At 37.7% G+C, this 25,890-nt stretch overlaps 2 long non-coding RNA genes across 6 annotated transcripts in view; both read right to left on the bottom strand.

Moving 5' to 3' along the window:
* Positions 1-365: 365 nt before the first annotated feature.
* The window catches only part of LOC143851064 (uncharacterized), a 66,282-nt gene continuing 40,757 nt past the window's right edge, over positions 366-25,890 (bottom strand). The window contains exons 1-6 of one of the 2 annotated variants that reach the window (XR_013236200.1): positions 2,164-2,469; positions 1,912-1,996; positions 1,741-1,814; positions 1,446-1,590; positions 701-816; positions 366-579 (exon numbers count right to left, since the gene is read on the bottom strand). This is a non-coding gene — a long non-coding RNA (uncharacterized LOC143851064). Of the gene's footprint in view, positions 580-700; positions 817-1,445; positions 1,591-1,740; positions 1,815-1,911; positions 1,997-2,163; positions 2,470-25,890 lie in introns of those variants that run through there. The other variant, XR_013236201.1, reaches the window with a different exon arrangement.
* The window catches only part of LOC143852033 (uncharacterized), a 30,988-nt gene continuing 11,151 nt past the window's right edge, over positions 6,054-25,890 (bottom strand). The window contains exons 2-4 of one of the 4 annotated variants that reach the window (XR_013236623.1): positions 23,586-24,163; positions 22,003-22,198; positions 6,054-7,438 (exon numbers count right to left, since the gene is read on the bottom strand). This is a non-coding gene — a long non-coding RNA (uncharacterized LOC143852033). Of the gene's footprint in view, positions 7,439-20,257; positions 20,375-22,002; positions 22,199-23,585; positions 25,493-25,890 lie in introns of those variants that run through there. The other 3 variants (XR_013236624.1, XR_013236622.1, XR_013236621.1) reach the window with 3 other exon arrangements.

Here is a 25,890-nt window from a genome sequence, read left to right as displayed (position 1 = left end):
TAATGTATGAATCTGTATCTCTTTATTTGTAGATAGGTAAATAGAAAAATGTGTAAATAGAAGTGACAAATTTTTTTTTTGGAATGGTATAATTAGAAGTGACAATAGCCACCGATTGGGAATAAAGAAACAAAAAACAGAATAATCCCCACCGATTAGGAATAAAGAAACAAAAAAAAAAAAAAAACTTAATAATCCGATTGTGAAATGGATACCTTGTCATATTGCCGAAATTTAAACCAAAAAACCTTTTTTTTTTTTTATTATTATAATATTTTACCGAAATTTCGGCAGAAATTTAATATTGAATAAAATACCATTTTCTTTGTGGTACCGGATTTCGACCGAAATTTCAGGGTCCGAAACCGAAATTTGAAACCATGGACATAACAACTTCAAGTTAGTCCCATAAAATGAAAAAAACATTGATGCAGCCACATCATCATAAAATTTAGTGTTATTCATTCAATGTATATGTGTGCACCATTTTCTCATCTTGAATTCTTGATAGGTGGTGAAATTGAGTAGGAACTACCACCATGTAGGGAGGGCAGCCCATATAAATAATTGTATCAGATTCTGCAGTATAATCATGTCAATAAAGATTGCCAATTGGAGGAAAATAAAATAAAATAGATACCAAATCTACAATAACAAATACCAAAAAACATTGATAGAGATATGCCTAAATATTACGTACCCAGTTATCATAGTTGTCCATGTCAATTCATCTTTGTCAGGCATTCCATCCATTGAACATTTGACAGACATGATCCATCGACAACACCCATTACGTAACATGAACAAATGATAGCACTGAAGATAGAAACTATGGATTATGGCCAATTTACAGGAAAATAAAACCAAAACAGAAAACAACGAAACTCAATGAACTACTATGGTTAGCCAAACATTGATAGATTCCATTCCTCAATAAAATCTAGAATCAAAGCTACAGTTTTTTTGCATTGTATTTCAATTTTTTTTGGTCGGTAAGCTGGGTTTGAACCCCTGACCTCAGGGTGAAATAAATCAGCAACGTAAAAATGTGAGAAATTGAAAGTCAATAAGGCCCTGTTTGAACAAAGTTTGCCTCAGAGCTGACCATAAAGCTGTCAGCCCAGTCAATTTGGATTTGAATTGTATGGTACCCAAGTGCCAGATAAAGATTGAGGATTTTGTGCTATTCATGAATTTAAGCAGAACAAATTATAGAGAATAAGTATGAAGCATGTGATAGCAGTTGAATTTAAAATTAAAAGAAACATGAAACAAAAGAAAAAGAAAAGAGAAAATCGTGAAAATGCTCAGCAAAAGTAAAAGATCTTATGATTATAATCTACTTTAATAGTAGGAGAGATCCAAAGCAAGGTTCACCAATTGGACGGCTGAAATCAATTATAGTCTAGCACGAAGAACTACAAACTGCCTATTATTTGACTCACCACTGTAAGATATAAAAAACAACAAAATAATTAGAGGAAACATGATATTCTCAGTTAACAGGCTCTGTTTCGAGGAATTTCTATGCCGCGAGATAACTTTTGACAGGCGATTCCTATGGAGGAGATGGTGTCTAATATTGTGAATCTGCAAATTTCAACATGAAAATATATCAAATTTTGAGCTTATAAATTGACTAATAAAAAAAACTGAAAGAAAAAAATTACATAAACACTTTTTGATTAAAAAACCCAACCAGATATTGATCTCGTTTTCATAAAATCTCTGAAACTTTACCGCAAAGTTCTGAATCTTCTTCCGTGCTATTCATGAATTTGCAAGCATATTATTGTGTTAATCCTAGGTTTTACCTACAAAAAAGGAGATTAAAACAGTGAGAAATTCATAAACCCTAAGTTAATGTTATTAGATGGACAATTAAAACAGTGAGAAAAAAATGTAATTAACTGTACAAAACAGAAACTGGTGTTCTTATAACACATGTTCATTCAATCCTCAAAAACCACCCTCTCACTCTTCGTCGTTGCAGCACCTACACGACCGGAAAGAGGAGAAATTCATAAGCCCTAAGTTTTCTTTAAAAAGAGAAAGAAAAGGGGAAAATAAGAGGATATTGCAAAACACATTGAAAAAAACTACAGATATGAGAGAGAAATAAGAGATTGCAAAACACATATGAAGATGGCTGTAGAATTCCACCTGTCATTTGGTACGCCTTCATTAAAGAAGGACCATCATGGTGAGGTGATCGTTCAGGGCGTATTGTTTAGAGTAAGAAACTACGGGTTGTGTTGTTTACCCTTCCCCTAATATTAGAGTATCGTGTTATGTGTTTCTAAAGATGTGGAGACTGCCAGAGGAAGTTGCCCAGTTAAGAAACATTCTGTGGAAGTGAGAGAGATTTTAGGGATCGTTTTGCCTTTTTCAAAAAAATTTCCGTCTTTAAGAATGAGGGTGCCACGTAGATAAATAGCCGGATGGGGGAGCTGTCCATGTGAGCGTGAACAGTGAAACCCCCATCCTGCTATAATATAATAGATGGGGGCATGGTTTCTAAGCTCTAGCTCAAGTTGAGCTAGAGCTTAGAATATACCATCTCCCATAGTAGTTTGACTCATCCCACCCATTCAGTTTACACTACCTCACATAGATTGGGTGTTCCTAACAAACCAGCTCCATAACATAATCCTAACCATCCGATCTATAGAACCATAACCTTAGCATAACCTATAAACTAAATGGGTTGGATGACTCAACCAACTATGGGAGTAGTGATTTATGTGCTCTAGCTCAGGCTGAGCTCGAGCTCAAAAACCTTTTCCATATATATATATATATATATGAGGAAAGTGTTGGTGAGCTTAAGCTCACCAAACTTATGGTGAGCTAGCTTGCCCAATCACATGGGTCCCACATTTTGGGGAGTGATCCAAACCATTCATTTGCAAGGCCTTATCATAGATAGGGGGTGTACCAAAAATCAGCTCCATAGGATCATCCTAACCCCTCCATTTGTGGAGGACAAAAATGGGGCAGATTTGTGTCTGTCCATTTTTGTCCTCCACAAATGGAGGGGTTAGGATGATCCTATGGAGCTGATTTTTGGTACACCCTCCATCTATGTAAGGGACTTTCAAATGAATGGTTTGGATCATCCTAACAAAGTAGGCCCCCATGTGATTGGGCAAGCTAGCTCACCATAAGTTTGGTGAGCTTAAGCTCACCAACAGTTTCCTCATATATATATATATATATATATATATATATATATATACACACACTTTTATTTTTGTGTTTCAGAAATGGGTCATGGGTGGAAGAAAGAGGGTTTCAAAAATGAGCGAGATGGAGACGACGACGGTGGCCGGAGATGGCGACGGCAGTGGGGGCCGGAGATGACGACGGCGGTGGTGACCGTGATGAAGGAAATGGCGTAACCCTAATCTCTCTGCAAATGGCTTAAAACTAGTGACGAAGGTATTTCTGTCTTCAAAATATTAACCATGGTTAATTTAAGTAATTCCGGCAGGTTAAACTAACGGACCGTCAATGGAAGGGGTCTACTTAAAAATGTTAGAAAGATGAGGGGGTGTCTTTGGTGAAGTCGATACCACCGGGTCAGAAGTGGAATTTGGCCAAAGTTGAGGGGGTGTAAATGTAATTATCACCTTAATTTATTTTTAAAAATTCTCAATTTTGTGTGGCAGGTGACGTGGAAAATGTGGTTTCACCCTAAGTGGACATGTTTCACACTAGAAGTTGAGAGTGGAGAGAGAGGGGAAGATCATGACATAGCACCCAATTCTCTCTTAAGCGAAAACTTTTGCTCCATAAAATAATTTCTAAAAATTAGGATGAATTCTTAGACGAGTTGTTGAAATTCCAAAAGAACAGAATTCTCATTTTTTAGGCTAAAACAATTGAAAATCGTTCTAAAAGAATGTTAAAGAACGCACCCTTAGTTTCCTCAATTGCATTAGTTAACTATGTTTTCCAATTGGATTCAAATGTGAGATGACGGAATCTTATCGACATGGATTTAAATAGGGGCGAAGCTCGGTTCAATATTTGGGAATTCGGATTGAGCCTTTATCATAAAGTCGGGTCAAGTTTGGGTTAATTCTCATTCATTTTTTCAAGCAAAACCTCAAATCGACCAATGCAAACTACACCACTAGATTTAAATAATACTCCAAGTTTCACTACTCCGATAAGAGCATACCGCTTTGCCTAGTAGCACGATGCTTGTATTGCTCTCCCAATGTGACAAAATCATTGATTGGATTGTTTTGTGAAGGAAACCCAAAGATCTCTGATTTTTTTCCTCAATGTTTTGACTCTTTTTAAAGTGACACTATGTGTAACGAACTAGGAAGACTCACCAGTTGTAAGGAGGGTCAGTACTAGAAAGAGGGAAGTGCCAACAAGGCTTAAAGATTAGTTGCAACTAACCGATTCTGTTGGACAGACTAGAAAAGCAGTTAATGACAGTTAGCATCTTAACAGTTGAATAAAATAGACAAGAGGAGGAATTACAGGGCTTGTTTTTTGTGTAGAACAGGAGGTACTGGTGCCTCGAAGCCAGCTAAATTTCAACTTTTCTTTCAGCAATTCAAGATTCTTCTTCTTCTTCTTTAGTTCTGACTTTAATTTCTGAAACTACATCTAAGCTCCTAACAGTGGTGCTTTCATTGACTTCTCACCTTATGGCTGAGGATACAAGATTGAAGAGTTTAGATGATGCAATCAAGAAATTGATTGAGACTACATCTCTCCAAGAAACTTGTTTATAGAATTACCAGGAACTAGCCATGGAGCAAAGAGATTTCTTGCTTAAGATCTCCAATAAAATTACAGTTTTAGATGGCCAGGTAACCAATTTAACAAGAAGGGTTGAACAGGGAGAAACTCTTACTGGAACTGGAACGAGAGATGGTACTCAAGGAGGACTGCGAGATGGTACGAGTCTTGGGGGTTTTCTACAAGACAATTGCAATTAGAATTTTCCCAATTTGAGGGCACTGATCCAGCAACTTGGATCTCGAAGGCTGAGAAGTTTTTTCGTTTTCAACACACTTCTGAAGAACTAAAGCTGGAAATAGCTTCTTTCCATCGGCTTTCCATCTCGATGGTAAAGCATATGATTGGTTTCAAGCAATGGAAAGGGAACAACCATTTGATTCATGGGAGAAACTCTCTGTAGCTTTACAAATCAGGTTTGGACCATCCATTTATGATAACCCTCAGGGCAAATTAGCTAAATTGATTCAACACTACTGTTGGCGATTACGAAGCTCAATTTGACGCTTTGGCCAATCGTACCAGTCATCTTCCTTCTCAATTTCTGGTAGATTGTTTTGTTTCTGGTTTAAAACCAGAGATCTGAAACGAGGTACAAATTCACTTACCAAATTCATTATCAAAAGCTGTAGGATTGGCTACAATGATCGAAGACAAGATTGATGATGCAAGAAAAATGACTTACAAAGGCAATTATAAGAATCCATTGCCTTCCATACCATGATATGGAGCTGAAAATTCTTCTGTGGCTTCTTCTTCAATGACTAACAAATTGCCTCAACAGGGCACTCCATTCAAGAAAGACGACCACAGCAGAATTGCAAGCAAAAAGGGATAAATGATTGTGCTATACTTGTGATGAAAAATACAATCCCGGTCATAAATATAAAAACAAGCAACTCTTTTTGCTTATTAATGAGGAGTATTAAGATACAGACGTAGAGGCCATGCGTCTGATGCAAGAGGAGACATGTTTCCCTCAAGTTCTTGAAAAATCTGACAAGCAACCAAAAATTTCTTATTACACCTTATCAGGACAAACTAATCCTAAAACCTTACGAGTTCAGGCCAACATTGGTGGACGGAAAATCATTGTATTAATTGATGGTGGTAGCTCTAATAATTTTGTTCAAGAACGATTAGTACAATAATTACAAATTCCAGTTATTCATGGCATACAAGTTCAAGTTATGGTCAGTAATGGGGAAAGGCTACAATGCTAAGGAATTTGCAGAAATGTCAGTTTGAGTATGCAAAATCATAAGTTACAAGTTGATCTCTTTGTACTTCCAATCATGGGGGCTGATATTATTCTTGGAGTTCAATGGTTAGAATTGGTGGGCCCAATTATTTTTCATTATAAGCGGCTCACCATGGATTTTCACTGGCAAGCTCAGGCGATTCATTTACAATGTGAAAGCCAAATCACAGAGGAGCCTATGCAATTACACAGTTTCAAACGTCTAGCTACAAAAGATGGGGTGGATTTTTGTTTAAAATTACAACTTCTTCAGTCCAAACTGAATGAAAGTTCTCTTCCAGTTAATACCGAATTGACCAAATTACTCGATGAATTTTCTGAAGTATTTGCAGAGCCCAACTCCCTACCTCCCATCAGATCACATGACCATGCCATTCCCCTAAAATTTGGCATTGGATCTGTTAAAGTAAGCATACAGATATCCTCATTTTCAGAAATCAGAAATTGAGAGATTGGTCAAAGAAATGCTTGACAATGGGGTTATTCAACCAAGCCATAGCCCTTTTCCATCCCCAATTATTTTAGTCAAAAAGAAGGATGGTACATGGCGGTTTTGTGTGGACTACAGAGCCCTAAATACTCTCACAATCCCTGGTCGTTTCCCAATTACAACAGTTGAAGAGCTTCTGGATGAACTACATGGTGCCAGATACTTTTCTAAACTGGATCTCAGATCAGGATACCATCAAATTCGAGTTAAGGTCGAAGATGTACCAAAAACTGCATTTAGGACTCATGATGGCTTATACGAATTCCTAGTTATGCCTTTTTGTCTTACAAATGCCCCATCCACATTTCAATCTTTGATGAATGATGTGTTTCGACCAGTTCTACGAAAATTTCTTCTCGTTTTCTTCGATGATATTCTGGTTTATAACAAAACTTGGGAACATCATTTAGAACATCTAAAGATGACACTACACATCTTAAAAACTAATGAATTGTATGCAAAACAATCAAAATGCTCTTTTGGAGCAGCATCAGTGGAATATTTAGGGCATATTGTGTCAGCTGACGGGGTTGTCGTAGACCAATCTAAGATCGACGCTATTCTTCAATGGCCAACTCCTAAATATCTTAAGGAACTTTGAGGATTTTTAGGATTAACAGGGTATTACAGAAGATTCACTATGTGCTACGCTCATATAGCAGCTCCAACGACAGAATTACTCTAGAAGGGGGCATTTTTATGGAATCCAGAAGCCAAACTTTCATTTGAAGAACTAAAACAAGCTGCATCTTCAACTCCTCTCCTTGCTCTTCCAAACTTTGCAAAACCATTTGTCTTAGAAACCGATGCCTCTGGGTATGGTATTGGTGTAGTTCTTTCTCAGGGATGCCATCTTATTGCCTACTACAGTCAAAAGCTTTCTTCCAAAATGCAATCATCTTCTACATATGTACGGGAAATGTCTGCAATCACAAAAGCTGTGTGAAAATGGAGGCAATATTTACTGGGACAGAAATTAATAATTCAAACTGATAAAAAAAGCCTCAAGTCTCTTCTCGACCAAACCATTCAAACACTTGTGCAGCAAAAATGGTTAACAAAACTAATGGGGTTTCAGTATGATATACACTACGGCTAGGAAAAGAAAACTTAGTGGCAGATGCTCTTTCAAGGAACCTACGATGGAGAATCAATACATGACTTTGTCAATACCATTATTTGATATAATGGATCAACTTAAACTGGAACATCCTTCTAATCCTCACATCCGAGAAATTCATGAGGAGATCCAACAAGAAGGAGCCGTTCCTAATACATATACTTGGAGACATGGATTATTGTTATGCAAAGGTAGAATAGTTATTCCAACTGATTCAGGGTTAAAAACAAAACTTTTACAAGAATTCCATTCATCACCGATTGGTGGTCATGCCGGTTTGACTCGAACAATGGCTAGGATCGCTCTCAATTTCCATTGGCAAGATTTGAGAAAAGATGTCAATATATTTGTTGCTGAATGTGTCATTTGCCAGCAAACCAAATCACAACATCTTGCCCCAGCAGGTCTTTTACAACCCCTACCAATACCTGACCAAATATTAGAAGATTGGGCCATGGATTTCATTACAGCACTTCCAAATTCAGCTGGAAAAACTGTCGTTATAGTAGTCATAGACAGATTGAGCAAATACGCCCATGTTAGTCCCCTACGAAGCCCTATTACAGCTATATCAGTAGCTCAAACCTTTGTGAATGATGTCTGTAAACTCCATGGCATTCCCAAATCAATTGTAATAGAGATATAGTTTTCCTTAGTCGTTTCTGGCAGGAATTGTTTCGTTTGCAGGGTACTACTCTTGCCATGAGTAATGCTTACCATCCCCAGTCTGATGGGCAATCCGAAGCCTTGAATCGTTGTTTAGAAATGTACCTCAGAAGTTATGTGTGTGATTGCCCTTCTCACTGGTCAAAATTTCTAGTACAATACAGCTTTTCATTCAGCTACTCAGATGACACCGTTTGAAGCAGCGTTTACTAAGAAGCCACCTACAATTCTACGGTATGAACAAGGGACTTCACATTTGGAGGCTCTGGACCAAGAGTTATTGCAACGGGATAGCATTCTCCAACAGTTCAAAACCAATTTACACCGGGCTCAATTAAGGATGCAAAATCAGGCTAATAAGAATCGACGAGAAAAACATTTTGATGTAGGTGATTATGTACTTGTAAGGCAACAACCGTACAAACAAGCTTCAGTAGCACAACGACGCTCACACAAGTTTGGTCATAGATACTATGGTCCTTACTTGGTAATTGAACGGATAGGATCAGTAACTTACAAATTACAGCTCCCTGAAGAAGCTAAAATCCATCTAGTTTTCCATGTCTCACTACTTAAACAATTTACAGGGAACCCGTCTGTCACACAGGTTGCCTTACCCCAACTATCCACAGGAACACAACCACTTTGCTGACCTTTGGTTGTACTTGATCGGAGAGTCATTCAATGAAAAGGAGAGGAGGGCATTCACCAACTCCTTATCCAATGGGATGGGTTACCACTCGAAGCTTCATCTTGGGAAGATCTATCTGTCCTCAAGCATGATTATCCTGATTTGAACCTTGAGGACAAGGTTCATTTTCATGGGGAGGCAACTGTAACGAACCAAGAAGACTCACCAGTTGTAAGGAGGGTCAGTACTAGAAAGAGGGAAGTGCCAGCAAGGCTTAAAGATTAGTTGCAACTACCGATTCTGTTGGACAGACTGGAAAAGCAGTTAATGACAGTTAGCATCTCAACAGCTGAATAAAATAGACAAGAGGGGGAAATACAGGGCATGTTTTTTGTGTAGAAATTTCCTTTTTCATTGTAACAGGAGGTACTGGTGCCTCGAACCAGCTAAATTTCAACTTTTCTTTCAGCAATTCAAGATTCTTCTTCTTCAGTTCTAACTTTAATTTCTGCAACTACATCTAAGATCCTAACACTATGACACTGGGTTGAAATTAGAAAATGAAAACAAGAATACAAAGGTGACCAGCTTTAGCCATAGGAACTCCTCTTTCGTTCAGGTGTATCTCTATTGTCTCTTATTCTTAGGGGTGCAACTCGGGTTGATTTTTGGGAATTCGGCTTGAGCTTTTAGTATACAATCGGGTCAGGTTCAAGTTGATTCCAATCATTTTTAGCAAATCTCAACCCGAACCGACCCGAGTAGCACCCCTATTCATTCTCTCTCCCATAAGTTAACGAGCAAGGTTCAGGACGGGACTAGAGTAGATAGTCATTGATGGGCAAAATCTCAAGAAGCGTACCAATCTATTCTCATCTACCTCAAAAAAATCCTAGGGCTTAGCATGGATTGGATTGCCCGACTGAAGCTGTGGGTTAAAAATGCCACTGCCCCATTCTGCTATTACATTGCAATGGCTTCAAACTTTGGGTCTTCTTAAAAGCCATCATGGATTGGCCTTTCTTTGAGTGTAGGAAATGAAAGACTGGTTGATTCTTGTTTTAGAACAAAAAAAACTCTTCATTATTCTATTTTAAGTGTGTTTTTTTTTTCATTTTGTAGATTTATCCTGAAAGACTTAAAATATATACTTTAGATCTCCTTGGTGATAACTTTGTTCTGAAATTACAGTGAGTCTTTTCATCATTGAAAGCCTCAGAACTTCGGATGCAAGAACTTCGGATGCAACAGAGCAATTAGACATCCCTTTGCAGGAATGTTTCGTATCTAATGTGGACCATTTGGCATTTATTAGTGTGCAAGCTATCAATTTAACCGTTAGCATCATTTGTTAGGGAGACTTAAGGCCGTGGTCCACTACAGTAGGGCCCACTTTCGTACTGTGGGCCCTATGCATGTCATGTGGACATGATCGGGGCAGTCGATTCAGTCATTTCCGTTGGTCCCACCTTTATCAGGGATTATCCTAACCTCTTGATATGTAGGGTTTCTACAAAACAGTTTTCAGGGTATAAAATAATAAAATAATGTGGCGGTTAAGAAGGGCACTTTTCTAATGAGACAAGCTTATCTCCTAAAGATGGAATTTGCTATTGAGACAAAGCATGTCTCCTAAGAGGGGGGGCTCTAGATGACTCTTTCATTGCCCTGGCAATGAAAGGATCTATGGTTTAAGGTTACATATCTAATAGACTTGAAAAAGTCTTCTAAAGAAAAGGATAATAAGGGGGAAATGCTACAAGGACTATGCTAGTCCCCTAAAAGATGGGTAAGTAAAATTTCAAGCATTCAAAAAAAAAGAAAAGAGCAAAGCATGTGTTTGTATATCGATTTTTACATAGGATCATGATAGCGTGTGTTCATTTCCTTGCTTACCTACCTGCTTAGTTGTAGCTCTTACCTGCTTAGCTGTAGTTCTCACATGCTTAGCTGTAATTCTCTATCTTTATTAGGTTACCGATTATTACCCTTTATTATCATCTACTGATATTTGCTCATTGCACAGGTTTACCTTCTTAACTATAGCGTTTTACTGCTTTTACTGCAATTGCTATCTGTCATTTACTGCTTTCTAGATGAGATGTGTTAGGATTTTATATTAGGCGCTATGTATTCGCCCCATTGTAGATAGGCGCTATGTGCACGCCATAGGTTTTTATTATTGCAATTGCTATCTATCATTTACTGCTTTCTAGATGAGATGTGTTAGGATTTTATATTAAGCGCTATGTATTCGCCCCAATGTAGATAGGCGCTATGTGTACGCCATAGGTTTTATTTCATTCTTCTATTATTTGCCTGGCATTTTTGTTTGTTCCTTATTTCATTTACTATTCATGATCAACTGCTAATTTTAGAATTCCCTTCCTGTACAGACTTATACTTTAGCAGTAACATGCATGTGTTCGTCCACCAAAACTTAGACACTTATTAGGTATGTCACTCATAACCTAGCTGTGCTTAGGCGACACATCTTTCATTTTATTTTATATGTGTTTATTATTTCATCACCGAGTCATGCATGATTAGGTAGACGTTCACTCGGGGATATTTGTTCCCATTTCATATGATTTTCGCCCGAAACTCTTTGAGGTTACTAATAAATGGCATAAGAGACCAAGTGCTTACACTCGGACGAATTGGGGGTGCTCTTTGGACCTTCTCCATTCGTAATTAGGCATGGACCTTTTGTATCTCTGGTTATCCGTTGCAGACAGAGCATTTATTTTGGTTCTATGGCGTATCCATGGATGGCGACTCTGAGTTATTTTTAGGTATATCTTGGTTTCGAGCCCTGGCTCCGGATCAGGATGTATCTCATTCGTTTTGTATCGCCACTCATGCTATGCTGTGAGAGTGGCACCTATTTTGAGAGTTCCTTGGTAGAACTCTCTTTCATGTGGAGATCCAGAGGATGTAGGGACTCGATTCCTCATCGTTCTCAGGATCGGGGTCCACATAATCAGTTAATATTTTAATTATGTTTAGTATGATTAAGTTTAAAATTTGTTATTTTACATATTGATTAATGCATCTATCTTATTAGGAATTTGCTAGGGGCCATCACAAAAGGCATTTCGAGGACTGGCGGTTGCATGAGAGAGCAACCACATAGGCTTTGTTTTCTTCTTATTCATTTAATTCATCCTAAGTGGCCGCTCTCTCATGCAACACCCGGTCCATGAAATGCCATATGCGATTGTCCTTAGGAAATCCCATCTTATTATATGGTAAGTTCCTAACGCTGCTACTCGGTGGTTAGATGAACCACTCTCTTCTGCAAGTCACGCAGTTCCCTCCCCTATCGAGATATATATGTTGATATTTTTACCTAGAATAATGTCAATACTTGACAAGTATGATTAATTATCTTAAATAACTATCATTATATACCCTCAATTGCTCAGGTTGTTGTGATGGGCCTCTGTGGAAGTGGCACACAATATTTTCTTTAGACAGAAGATCCAATGGCAGAAGTTGGGGGCACACCATTCGGCCACAGATTCTGTGTAGTCACTATTAAAGTACCCTTGGTTCATGATGAAGTAAGACCGTTTGGAAGGTTCAAAACCATAAGAGATGTCGTTGGAGCAAATGTCGCTTGGGTTTTTGCATTTTTAAGTAATGTTCATTTACTTATTGATGCATGATGAGCCTTTATTGACATGAATAATTATTTATCGATATATATATATATTTTTGGTTTATTTTGTTCGCAGGTTCAATGTAATCCAAGTAGTTGAGTCGTACTTTTTTATTTTTTGAGTTTTGATTTTGGTTTTGAGTGTGGTGTTTGATTGGCTTTGACTATCAATTGTTTTGGTGTTTGTGTTTAGCTTTTTTTTGTTAAAATATGTATAAGATGATTTTTTGGTGGTTTAATATATTTGAATTGTGAATTCTTCATGTGTTTTAAGGAATATTGGCTCTATATTAGTGTGGATTTTAGTTTTTCAGTTTTGGTTTACATTCATATACCTATTTTGGAAGTACTTATGCTTGAGGAATTTGGGCCAACAAGTGCAATGAAGAAAGACTTGGTGCCAACAAGAGAAATGAACCAAGAGGTGAAATTTTGTATTTGTAAAAGCCCTCCTCAAAACCAGTAAGATGTAGCTGAGCTTCCTTTTTAGAGAAACTTGGTGCCAACAAGAGAAATGAACCTAGACGTGAAATTTTGCATTTGTAAAAGCCCTCCTCAAAGACAGTAAGATGCAACTGACCTTCCTTTTTTACTTTTATTTCTTCTCTTCTCTTCCCTATATCTATCTTATAGTTTGATATACTTCTTTGCAATCATCTTTCCTCGAATGCATTGATAGGAGAGTTGCCATTAAAACTTTCAAAGCTATCTATGCTAAGAAATCTATCAGTACAACAATTCTCATTGAACTTCACTTATCATTTGGAATTGTATTACTTTCTGATAATAAATTGTCTGATTTCTCTTCACTACAATGCAGAGGGTGGAAGGTGGCATGGGAAGAATTACGCGCGGCAGAATCTTTCGATCACATAAAACAAATTTTTTTCTTCCCAGACAAATTGAAATTCAGAAGTTTAAGAGAACTTTACCCCAAGATTATCGAAAAGATAAGCACTACTTGATCCACTCACCACTTGGTGTTTGGTGTTTCTGAAACACAAACTCTTTAGAAGTTGTAGTAGTGGCTCCTTGAGTTGCACGAATTGAAGGATGAAGATATTGAGAACCGATCTTGAGATCCAATCCCAAGTGTATGTTGAAATCCTTTCGCCCTTTTTGTTTTTCTCAAAACTAGAAGTGAGAGAGAGAGAGAGAGGGGAAATGGGAATTGTGTATGTAGTAGAGGAGGATGGACGTCTAAGAGCTATACAATTGCATATCCAACCCACTCTTTCCATTTTATAGGATTTCATGGTGAGAAATCGTTTCCCATTTGAATTCCTATTCTTTTAGAATAGGGAAAATGAACAATGGGGGACAAACTTTGACTAGAATTTTGAACGGTGGGGGTCCCAGGTTTTCAAAACCTATCCGATGGGTGACAAAGTACAGATTCTGACATGGACCATGACCAAAATGCCCTTTCACTTATGCTACACGGCTCTTCTTCTACTTTTTACTTTTCTACTTTTTTTCCAACTATTTTCACGGTCTTCCTCCCGCCACTCCTCTTGCCAGCGTGTTGGAGCTCCGAGGAAAGTGAAAAGTAGGGTATTGCTGTATTTAGATTAGGTTTTTCAAGCCGTTCCACTGTTATTTGAGATTTGTTTTAGGGTTTTGCACTTTTTAGATTAGGTTTTTTACCTTTCTTTCAACTGTTAATGGAAGTCTGTTTTTTCATATTATTTAGGGTTTCTTAGTTGTATGTGGGAGAAAGAAGATGAAGAAAAAAAATGGATAGATTGTTAGGTTGTTTTTTCCGGTTTACTTCTCTTTCATATGATAACGGAAATATATTTTTGCATATTATTTAGGGTTTATTTGTTGTATGTGGGAGGAAGAAGAAGAAGGAAAAAAATGGAAAAAAATTAAAACTCCTGGATAGTGGACTATCGATACATAGTGCAATGTCTAGTTTTTTGTTTTTCTTTTTTTTAAAAAAAAAATCTTGGATAGTGGACTATCAATACATAGTGCACTGTCCAGGTATTCTTTTTTAAAAACAAACTCATGGACAGTGGACTATTGATCCATAGTGCACTGTCCAGTTATTCGACCCAAAACACAGTAGGGCAAAATGGGGGTTGTCAATTCTATATTTTGGGTTATCAAATTACCTTAAAGGATTCATCATTTTGGGGTTATCAATTATCTTAAAGGGGGTTATCATGGGGTTTTCAAGTGTGTGAATGAGATTATTAATTCCTAAAATAAGGTTATTAATTAACCAAATGGGTTAAGAATGTACTTTTCTAAATTTGGGGTTTCTACCTTTTAGGATTATCTTCATGGGGTTATCAAATACAAGCTGTTGCAAATACTCTATTTACAAATCGCTTGCCAAAATGCATGTATACATAGTAGGTTTCAACTATGTAAAATGGGTTTATCAAATAAATTAATGGGGGGTTTTCAAGTATAATGGGGTTATTTAGCAGGGCTTACTAGGTATGTTAATGGGGTTTTCAAGTATGTTATTGGGGCTATCTAACTTCAGGCCGTGATAAAATATCAGAGAAGCAGTTAGAAATATGGAAGACGGTGAAAGCGCTTCTACATGTTAGACTTAAAGATATACCACGCGAAGCTATTAAGATGGCCTTATTACCATTTTGTCAAGACTTCCACTAGGTTATTCTCATTGTTGACATGATGTTTTAGGTGGAATTTATGGTGGAGTTTATGTGGATTTTTTGTAAAATTTTAAATGTGAATGGAGTTTATATGGAGTTGATGTGTACTCTTTGTAAATTTGTGTTTATGTGCATCAATTTATAAATAGGGTGGCATCAATTTGTATTTGATAACCCCATTCAAATATTTGAAAACCCCTTCTAAAGGGTTCAAAACCCACCCCATTTTATTACTGGATAACCCCATGCAGGTACACCTAGTAAGCCCAGCTAAGGCGGTTAATAACCCTTTCACATACTTGAAATCCCCCATTAATTCATTTGATAACCCCATTTACAATGTTGAAACCCCCAATTTAGATAAGCACATTGTTAAGCAATTTGTAAACAGAGTATTTGCATTTGATAACCCCATGAAGACATTTGGAAACCCCTTCTAGATGGATGAACACCCCATTTTAAGACTTGATAACCCCATGAAGATGCCTAGTGATGTGCTTATATAGGTATCTGCATGGGTTGATAACCCCATTAAAATACTTGATAATCCCCATTAATTCATTTGATAACCCCAGTTTACATTGTTGGAATCCCCATCTTAGATAAGTACATTCTTAACCCATTTAGATAATTGATAACCCTATTTTAGGAATTAATAACCACATTCACATACTTGTAACCCCATCATAACCCTCCTTTAGATAACTGATAACCCGAAATTTATGATCCCTTTTAGGTAATTTGATAACCTCAAATTTTGACTTGACAACCCCCCATTTTGCCCTAATGTGTTTTGGGTCGAATAACTGGACAGTGCATCATGATTAATAGTCCATTGTCCAAGAGTTTATGGTTGCTCTAAAAGTCCATTGTCCAAGAGTTTGTTTAATTTTTTAAATACCTTGACAATGCACTGTCCCAAAATCCTAATCTCGCCCTTGCTCTTCCCTAAACCCTAACGGCCAAACCCTCATGCCACTCTCTTTCCCAAACCCTAATCTTGCCCTCCCTCTAAAAAACTAAAAACTAAAAAAAAAGGTAAAAAAAAAAACTAAGAAAAAGCTATAAAAAAAGAGAGCAAAACTCTAAAAAACAAAAAAAAAAAAAAAAAACTCACATAATAGAGTTCCTGTGAGGAGGACGGTAACCTTTCGATTGAAAAACTTCCCAGGAGGTAGCATATGCCAGCAAAGTCATATTCCCAGAGGGACGAAGGTGAAAAAGCAAGGAAGAATGGTGAAATGGGAAGAGAAAAAGGGGCGGGAACATGTATAACGTGTTTCTTTTGTAACAGGACATTGTGATCATTTTTCTGTCAGAAACAGTAAATTGTCCCCTTCACTAAGCTTTTCAATTGATGGGACCCGGTGAAAATTCAGCAAAAAGTATGTCCCCCATCCGTCATTTTTTCTTTAGAATAAAACAACTTTTATTTAATTTGTTGATAAACACAAAACAATTAGGTATGGCCAAAATGTTTTTTTTTCAAATAAAACTCCTTCTATTTGGCAACATGAAAATTAAAAACCTTTTTTAATTAAATTTCTCTCTCTCCCTTTTATTTATCCAATAGGAATCAAGATAAAAACTAGCCAATAGGATTTCACTTAACCTCCAACCAATAGGATTTAAGTATCAATTTAGCATATGTTAATAAATATGCACCCACCATAAGTACTCCTTTCTAATAACTTGTGCACACTATATGTATAGTGTACCTCCTCCCTGTATCTCATACAGTGGATCATATCCATCCATGCAAACGATCAAATCCGGTACCAAGATCATCCAACGATCCATATGGGTCAAGGGAGTCATGTGTGGGATTGACGCAGGGATTCGATGGCTGACCCTGCAAAACCCACGAAAGGCCCCACTGCAATCTCATGCAAGTAGTCTAGTTACGATCGCATTAGGCAAGTAACCCCCACCAAGACATTACCCTAAAGAAGACCATCAGATCAACATACCCATAATCACATCCAATGTAATGTGTAAATTCTTCCTCTCATTCTCATTTTCCAGTTCGGGTCCAACGGAGGATGGACATCAATTACCCCTTGGGCCCACCCAATGGTATATCATTCCCAATGGTATATCATTCCCAATGGTATATCATTCAATCTATCAGCTCGAACCTGCAAATGCATATCCAAATACCTTTTGAAGACCACCATTGTTTTACGAAAACCATTTGATAAAAAATTATCAAAACTAGCTAGCCATCCATTATTGAAGGCCTTTACTAAGATCATAACTGTAAATGACTTTCCTCTACAAGACAGTTGGAGGACTCCTTGTTGGGTTGGAGGACTCCTTGTTGGGCATCACTATTAATATCATGGATTACCTGATGACGTAGCATTGCCCGTAAGTGATCCTAAACCAGGAACCACTCTTAGATAGACCAAAGCCATAAGGCTCGCCCATAGACTAAAAGGACATCTCAGGTTTAAGGACATATAAAGGGTCCTGACTGACGGAATAACCTTATCCATATCTTCGTCCACATGCTATTCTGTAAAGTGATCCGTTCAATGCATGAGTCATTCATCGTACCAATTCTATCTGCTTAGGGTCCACTACACCAGTGACCGAGATAAGTCACCCTAATGCGTGTATGGAGGCAAGTTTTACTGATACAGTTATTGTTGATGGCAGACAGTTGTTGTTCGTGAATCGTGGAGACTTGTTCATTTGGAATAATTATGGTTTAATTTATATTTCTATTAGATTATTGTGGATATTTTGTGCTATGCAGGTAAATGCACACAGCGGTGGGGTTGGGTGCGGGTGAGCGGCAATGAGCACTACAACATATAAATGTTTCTCTATTTGTTTCATTTTTGTATCTTGGTGCAGTTTTTGGCTGAAATTCTACTGTGCATTATTTGATGAAACTTGTAGGGAAATGTTATCCGCACTACTGTATTTTGATGAGGGACTCCTCATTTTATTAGAAGTACGGTATGGCCCTCACTATAGGATGATCCAAACCGTCCATTAGATGGGCCACAGCCTAAATAGGTTGTGCCCCAAAAATCATTTCCATAGGTTGATCCTAACCTCCGATCTGAATGTTTGAGGGTTGATCCTAACCCTCTATAGATCTAAGAGTTACGATCAACCTATGGAAATATTTTTTAGGGCACAGCCTATTTAGGCTGTGGCCCATCTAATGGACGGTTTGGATCATCCTATGGTGCGGGCCATACCGTACTTTTAATAAAGTGAGGAGTGCCCTCATCAAAATACCGTAGTGCTGATAACATTTCCCAACTTGTATTGTATTTTTGAAATTTCAAGCATATTTTCCGGTGTCTACTCACATCTTAAGGTATGGCCTTTGCTATTGATCTTTGTCAAAGTTGCAGTTCTAAAAGCTAGGCCTAATATTCCCTTCAATAACATGCGCTTCCTTATTGGTGGAAGTGATGAGACCACCTACCATATTATGGGGGTTTCATATCACTTCCACTATTAAATGCACTACAAGCCTTCACCCATTCAACTCACACCGAATTCTGCACCACTGTTAGAAAATTTTAAGTCAGTTATTGACTCACCGAGTCGACTTGGTTTTGGCCATATTAAGTCAATAGAAAACTTCTCTTACATGTTTATAAGAAACTCGCTGCATCAATCATTGGTTCAACCGTATCTTTTACCATACTTGGTAAGTTGGAGTTTACAAAAATTGTTCCAAACCGATGAAGTTGGGTGGCTAATTTAGGCTTTTTTTCTATTGAATCCATCAGAAATATAACAAATTGCTGATTATGCAGATTGAACTGAGATTGAATTAGTTTATAATGAACTTGAATAAGATTTCCTAGTCCTAAACCTTATAAAGCCTTTGTATATTTCCCAATGTATTCTGGCTGTTGCATAGTTTATTTGTCACAGTTTCCTTTCTCTTTAATTCTATCATTCTGAAATGTATGGCTCTTAACTGTGAGAGACTTCTCTTTTTTATGATTTTCATTCTTATGTTCTTACAACTGTTTCAAGTTCATCGGTACACATACATGAATGATAACTTGTTCTTACACTGAGTTTGATTATTGAGAGTTCTCCCCCTTTTGCTTCATATTCCTTTGTCATCCTCGAATTTAAAGAACCTGTGTGCTACTTGGATCACATCATATGTTTTTGTTCTGCTGGTTAACATAAAATCTCAACCGATTCATGTTTTTGGGTTGTGGAGCTCATCCAATTTAGGGGTGCAACTCGGGTCGATTTTTCAAAATTCGAGTCAAGCTTTTACCTTAAAATTGGGTAAGGTTCAGGTTGATTCCAATTCATATTTTAGCAAAAGCTCAACCGACATGACCCAAGCCAGTATCATCCATTCTGCAAAGGAGAAACTGACACTAATTTTTGGTTGCTCTTGTACATCACAGGCACCCATATCTGTAAGTTACAATGGGCAATTTAACTTTGGGACTATAAGCACATGTTACTTGGTCGTGGTACTTTCAAAGAACATTTGCTCCATGATTTGGTTTCCCCCCCTCCTTTAACTTATCTATTTCCAAATATCTTTCTAGTATATCAGCGGTAGAAACTTTTAAATTCTTGATAATCCTCTAATTGTTTCCCCTTCTTCACATGTTGTAATTTGTGAATTATGTATTTATTTATAGTTGTTTTACCCTTATTTTTTGGTCCTTAACGTTTGGGAGGTCGACCGAACAACACCACCAACTTAGCTTTTGTCCGGTAGTCATCAACACCGGCATCATTAGAACTGTCGGCTAATGTTTTCCCTGAGGATTACCATCGCACAACAAAAAAAGAAAAGAAAAAAAAAAACAATTAGGCGGCGTTCGACGTTCCTGAACGTAGACGACGGTCATGCCGCCTATATTTTACACTGCCAAGGGTCTTGAATGGCGGCCAAAGTAAATAAATATTATAAAAAAAAAAAAAAAAAAATTAGGGGCGGTCTGGCAATTCAGTTTTTGGAAAAAAAAAATACAATTAGAAGATAGGTAAATACAAAATTGGGATACAATGAATTACCTGTAAGCAATCCACAAACAGCAAATTCATTGGTTGTGCAACCAATAATAACAACAATTACTAGCTGGGTCAAGCGATGAAGTATTCCTTACAGAAAAGAGTGGAGTTATCCACAAACTGCAAATCCATTGGTTGTGGACCATTAAGTATATTTTACAGAAATGATGGTGCATTCACTATCAATAACATAAAATCTTGTGATTCTCACACTTGAAGAAATGAGATGCAGGACAGCATGGACTATGTTAGCTTCAAGAAATGAACTGCCATATCATCTCACTTAATTTGTGATATATAACTGAAATAGCACACACAGAGGGCACTCAAAATTGGGGATGAAAAATCATGATGCTATACATAGGTAAATGAAATTGCATAGGATAGAGAGCACACAAAATTGAGATTGTAAAACAATGATGCTACACAGGCATAGTGCAGAAAACTTATGTGGCGATATAGCAAGAAGATGAGGTAGAGATTCTAGCCCAACCATAGATACTTGCCTACTCCCCAAATTAATTTCAGTATAATGGTTTCTAGAATTGAGACTTGACCTTCCTATTTTGTGGCCTCTAGGAAACATTGTTCCCAAAACAAATATTCACTAATGACATCTAGTCATTTGTTCACATGGTTATTTGAAGTCCTAGAAATGAAGTGGCATAAGTCCTACAAAACTTGCAACTCATTTGTCAAATGGAGGAATTTTTTCCTTTTTTGACCTCAAAGGAGAGGCATTCACCTCCATCCAATTGAGCGATAGGTTGATGCGAGAATTAACCTGCTCCGATCGTGAGGTTGGTGTAGCACGTATATCAAATTCAATAGAACATACAAAAATCATTAGAACATGAACACAATCGCTACTATTAAGAATAACTCAATGGCATGTTAAAGGTAAGATTTGACCTTATAATTGAAGCATCTATTTGCATACCCTGAGAGAATAGTTTAGTGTATTGGTGATAAAGTGTGTAGTTTACCAGAATCACATGTCTTGAGGCATCAGCATACAAGAACAAATAAGCATTCAAACACTCGGCATGGCAAATAAGATGAGCAAAACATGAAATTTGAGCTACCCAGATGCAGCTACTCGAGAAATTATAATTGAAGAAAGATGAGATCTTTCTCATTTACTGAGTATTCTCACAAAAGAAATCCAACAATGTTAGGGGAGATTGAGGAGGTTTTTTGTTTTAGGAGGGCTCCATAGATCTAATCTAGTAAGAAGATTTCTAAATCTATGTTTTAGGAGAGTGAAGAGGGTTTTTGTTATTTCTACACAATGATGAAACACTCATCCATGATTCTGAGGCTTTAGAAGCATTTTGTTCCTGTTTTAGGCCATCTGGGAGGTACTTTCTATGCCTTGTAATGTCTTACCTAACCAGCAAATATAACAATTGAAGGTACTATTGTGACTTGGGATCTGTCCAAGAAGGCATGCTTCTCATTTTCTGCTAAAATGCAACAGAAAGTTGCAAGAAACCTGAGAAACACGCAACCACATGTGAAAAGTTTAGACAAATAGATTCTTGTAATCTTTTTAGCCAACAAATATTTGGGGCAATGAAATCTAAGTGTTAGTTGGTTGATTGACTCGGAACCCAAGATTGTTCATAATTCCAACACAAAACTAGCCACACTTCAACAAATGGAATGGAAAATCTGGTAAATTAGATTCAATGATTAAAGAAGACAAGCCATCTTGCACACAAAACAAGCTAATGTACAACACTTACATGCAAGATAATCTTCATACTTTTGGCTTCTGCATAGTCTCATTCCAGCAACATAGAAAGAAACTTCACGGCAAAGTGTTGCACCAGTCCCACAAAAGAAACCTGTGAAGCCATCTTGGGGAACAGTACCTCTAAATTGAATGGATAATTCATTAAGTGTTTATGATGGCACAGTTCTTCTAGGAGGAAACATAGCCTGCATATATGAATGGGTAACTTAAAACAGAGTTCAACCCATCGATCGCACATAGAATAGAAAGCAAACTATGCATCTACGAGCTCTTGGGTTTATTTATGCTCATATGTATCAGAATTAAGGTTATTTTGGTCACTTTCCATCAGGGTATACTTTCCCTTCAATACAATATAAACTCGATGTATCATCTTTCTCAGATATGAGAAGATGTGTTTGCGCTTATTAAATCAAATCTTTCAATATCATTGAAAAAAATATGCTCCTACAGAATGATCTTACTCCGTCTTAATATCATCTCTACTATAGAAGATTCCCATTGCTATCCTATATTGAAATCTTAGCTATCATCTCAGGGCCAATTAAGTACAAATTACCAAGCTAAAATCCCAATTAAATAAAAGAGGACATCAATACCATTCACAATGAAAGCCATTGATAACACTATTAAAGCCAAAACTTTTTCATCTCTAAAATCACTAAAAGAGGGCATTCTGGCTAGCTCAGGTCAGCTGGCTATTGCTGAAGGTCAGATTTTACCCCCAACACTCACCGTTATAATCCTTTGAAGCCACAAGTAGAGGGATGGGAAAGGACTCTTACAAGCCGAGAGGACTCCTTGTTGCCAAATTCAAGAGTAAGTCCAAAGGAAAACAAACAAACTACAAGAAAAAAGGGGTGGAACTCGTCCAAGCTTGCCTCCAGATTTTGAAAACTATTTCAAATTTTCATCTTCAAAACTACTGAAATGAGAGGACATTTTTTTTTGAATGGCAAGGACTTCACCCCAAATTATAGTAGAGGGTTGAGGTCCTTGATGGGCTGAGAACTTGACAAGTGTCTTGTTTCCTCATGGACACTTGTCAAGCAAGGAAACAAGATGAATATAGATGTGGTATGTGTCCCAGGGTCCTGTGGTCCCGAGGACAATTGGCAATCATAGAGGCCACATGTCGCATTGGCAGCCATGAGTCTTTAAATGACTTGTTTATTGCAGGTCCCGTCCTAAATTTGTGGATTACCTGACAAGTGGCAGCCTAGGAAATTACCTTGAGTGGTCTCCCTCTTGTGCAAGAATGGGAGCTCTCCAAGTGACGAAGGTGTGGTCCCCTCCCTTAGAAGCAGGAACCTTCCTCATGGGTGCCGCCTGTCCCATGATAAAACCGTGATTTGGAGGTCCTTTGGATGGGAACCGCTCCCATGGCAGTCCCAGAGAGACGGGAAATTACCTTGAGTGGTCTCCTTTGGATTTGGAGGTTCTTAGATTCAGATCAGATATGTAACAGATCTTATTTTTTCTTGCTTTTCCATTCATAAAATTTGAAATTCTAGTAGATTTTGACATGAAACATGAAACATGAAAAGAAATATATGTACAAAGAAAACTTACCGATCTCATTTTTTTTCTTCTTTTTCGATCTTTTTGCAGAAAATTTGAATCTTGATCGTGCCTTCTGTCATGGGGCCATTTCGTCCAGCGTTGTTCGCATGGCCTAGCCCGTTACTTGTATTGTGTGCACATAAGCATGTAAGGCCAAGGGCCCCAAAAGTGTCTTGTTGCATCTTAAAGAGTGTAATTCCAAGACTTGTGAAAATCAGTCTTAGCCAAAGGGGTAGGTTGCTCCACCCCTTTACCCTGGAAGCTTGCTTGGCCATCGAGTGGTGCTTGCTAGTGCATATCCTAGCAAGGATTTAATTCTAGTCAACGGGTGCCTGAGCCCCTTAGGATTTGTAGACTGTTACAACATTCTATTGTACTTCACTCATGATTCATCAATAAAGATTCATGTTTGCCTGTGTGTGCCCCAATGTTGTGCCCCAATGCTTCTTGCGTGCTAGTGAACTTAGCTCCCTTCTGTACTCTACTTCATAGGTTTAAGCCTTCCAACCTTAACAGGCTGACTTGCTTTGTAACAAGACAAATCAAGCGTCAGATGGACCTCGTCCTCAGACTGATTGCTCGTGACACTTCAAGCAATGGGACGCGAAAGAACAGATCAAGCACGGAGAGTCGTTAGTGGATTCTTGCATTCAACAGGACAAAAAGATAGGATGAAAGACATGAACAAAATATTATAACTCTAATTTCCAATATCCAAAAACTCAAGGGAAAAACATGGAGAAGAAATGAGAAGAGCCAAGCTCTCTCTCAATTCTCACACAAAGGAAGAATGTCTACAAATTCTGAATCAACAAAAACATATGAAAATGAGGTAAGTATTGGCTTTATCATGGGCAGCCGAACTAACAACCACAAAACCAACATAATTAATCTATTTAAAATGACAAAAATGACATCACTTACAAGGGAAATTACAACTAATGACTATTACTAAAGACCAAACACTAACACTAACCCTAGGCTAGTGCAATCTACATGTCAAGCTGCATCAGCCACCATCATGAATGAGGAGCAGGGATCCTAGTAGCACAAGGATAAGAGGAGAAAGCAAAATCTAGGAGAGGTGGGTTGGGAAAAAAAATCCTCTCTACTATTAAGCTTATTCAGGACAAGGGACATTGGCTACTGGTCAATGTCTGGGTGAGGGAACCAATGTTGTTGATGGTTTTAGATGATGACCATGACAGCTACCACATCAATTCCCTTGAGTAGAGGACCAAAAGCATAAAGAATATCACAAGGATTTCCCTAAGGACAGTTGTGTAGTGGTAGGCTTGGACTTAGCTCGAGAGGTCACAACCCCACTATATTGGATTAAGAGACCTCGATGTTTAGAGAATGTAGGAGGTGAAGCCTAGATGAGGACAAAAGAGCTAAAGATCATGGTGTCATTTCCTAGACTGTTGAGAGAAAAATGCACTTATCCTTCAAAGAGGGTATTGGATGGAAGCAAATTGATTATAGAAATACTTACGCTTGTTCAAGTATTGATGTGGACATCAACGCATCTAATGTTGTAGACCCCATCTTGGAAAAGGCAGAAAAGAGAGAAGAAAATTATTAGTTTTAATTTCCAAATCATCTCACTTCCTGTTCGTTAAAGTAATTGCCTTAACCATAGCTTGGGCAAAATCCCTTCCTTTATTCCTCTTTACACCGGCTTTTTCCTTATGGGAGATTTGTTCCAGTGTAGAGAATAGGTCTGCTATAGTACAACAATGGCAAGCTCCTCATGGGATGATGAAACTCAATTTTGATGGCTCTAGTATGGGTAACCTGGGGCAGGCATGCATAGGAGGAACTCTAAGAGATTCCAGGGGTGAAGTTATTTGGGCTTTTTCTGGGCATGTTGGGGTAACATATGCGACTGAAGCGGAGGTTCGAGCTGCTCATCAGGGGATTATTCATCTCCAAAAGGAGATTATGGATCATGTGATTGTCAAAGGTGATTCCCTTAATGTAATTAGAGGGCTTAGAGGTTCATATGTTCCCCATGGAGGTTTGCTCAATTCTTTGATGAGATCTGTGATAGATCAAATGACGCCTCTTTATCTTTTATGCACGTAAGAAGATTGGCCAATGGGATTGCAGATAAATTAGCTAGGGAGGGAGTAGAGAAACAAAGTTTAGAGATTTTTGATTTCCTTCCTCCATAAGTGAGCTGTATCTTTGTTGCTTTGTTTTTCCTGTATTCTATCTTTTGTTCTTGTTTGTTCCTTTGGGTCGTACTTTCTCAGTCGCCCTTTTTATTGAATGAAATCTACTATTGTTAAAAAACAAATATTAGTTTTCA

This window comes from Tasmannia lanceolata, unplaced genomic scaffold (genome assembly GCF_043159265.1).
Source record: "Tasmannia lanceolata isolate RefF3 unplaced genomic scaffold, GAP_Taslan_0.1 ptg000018l, whole genome shotgun sequence".
NCBI lineage: Eukaryota > Viridiplantae > Streptophyta > Magnoliopsida > Canellales > Winteraceae > Tasmannia > Tasmannia lanceolata.
The sequence above is the reverse complement of the archived record's forward strand: the minus strand, read 5'-3'. Positions and strand labels throughout refer to the sequence as shown.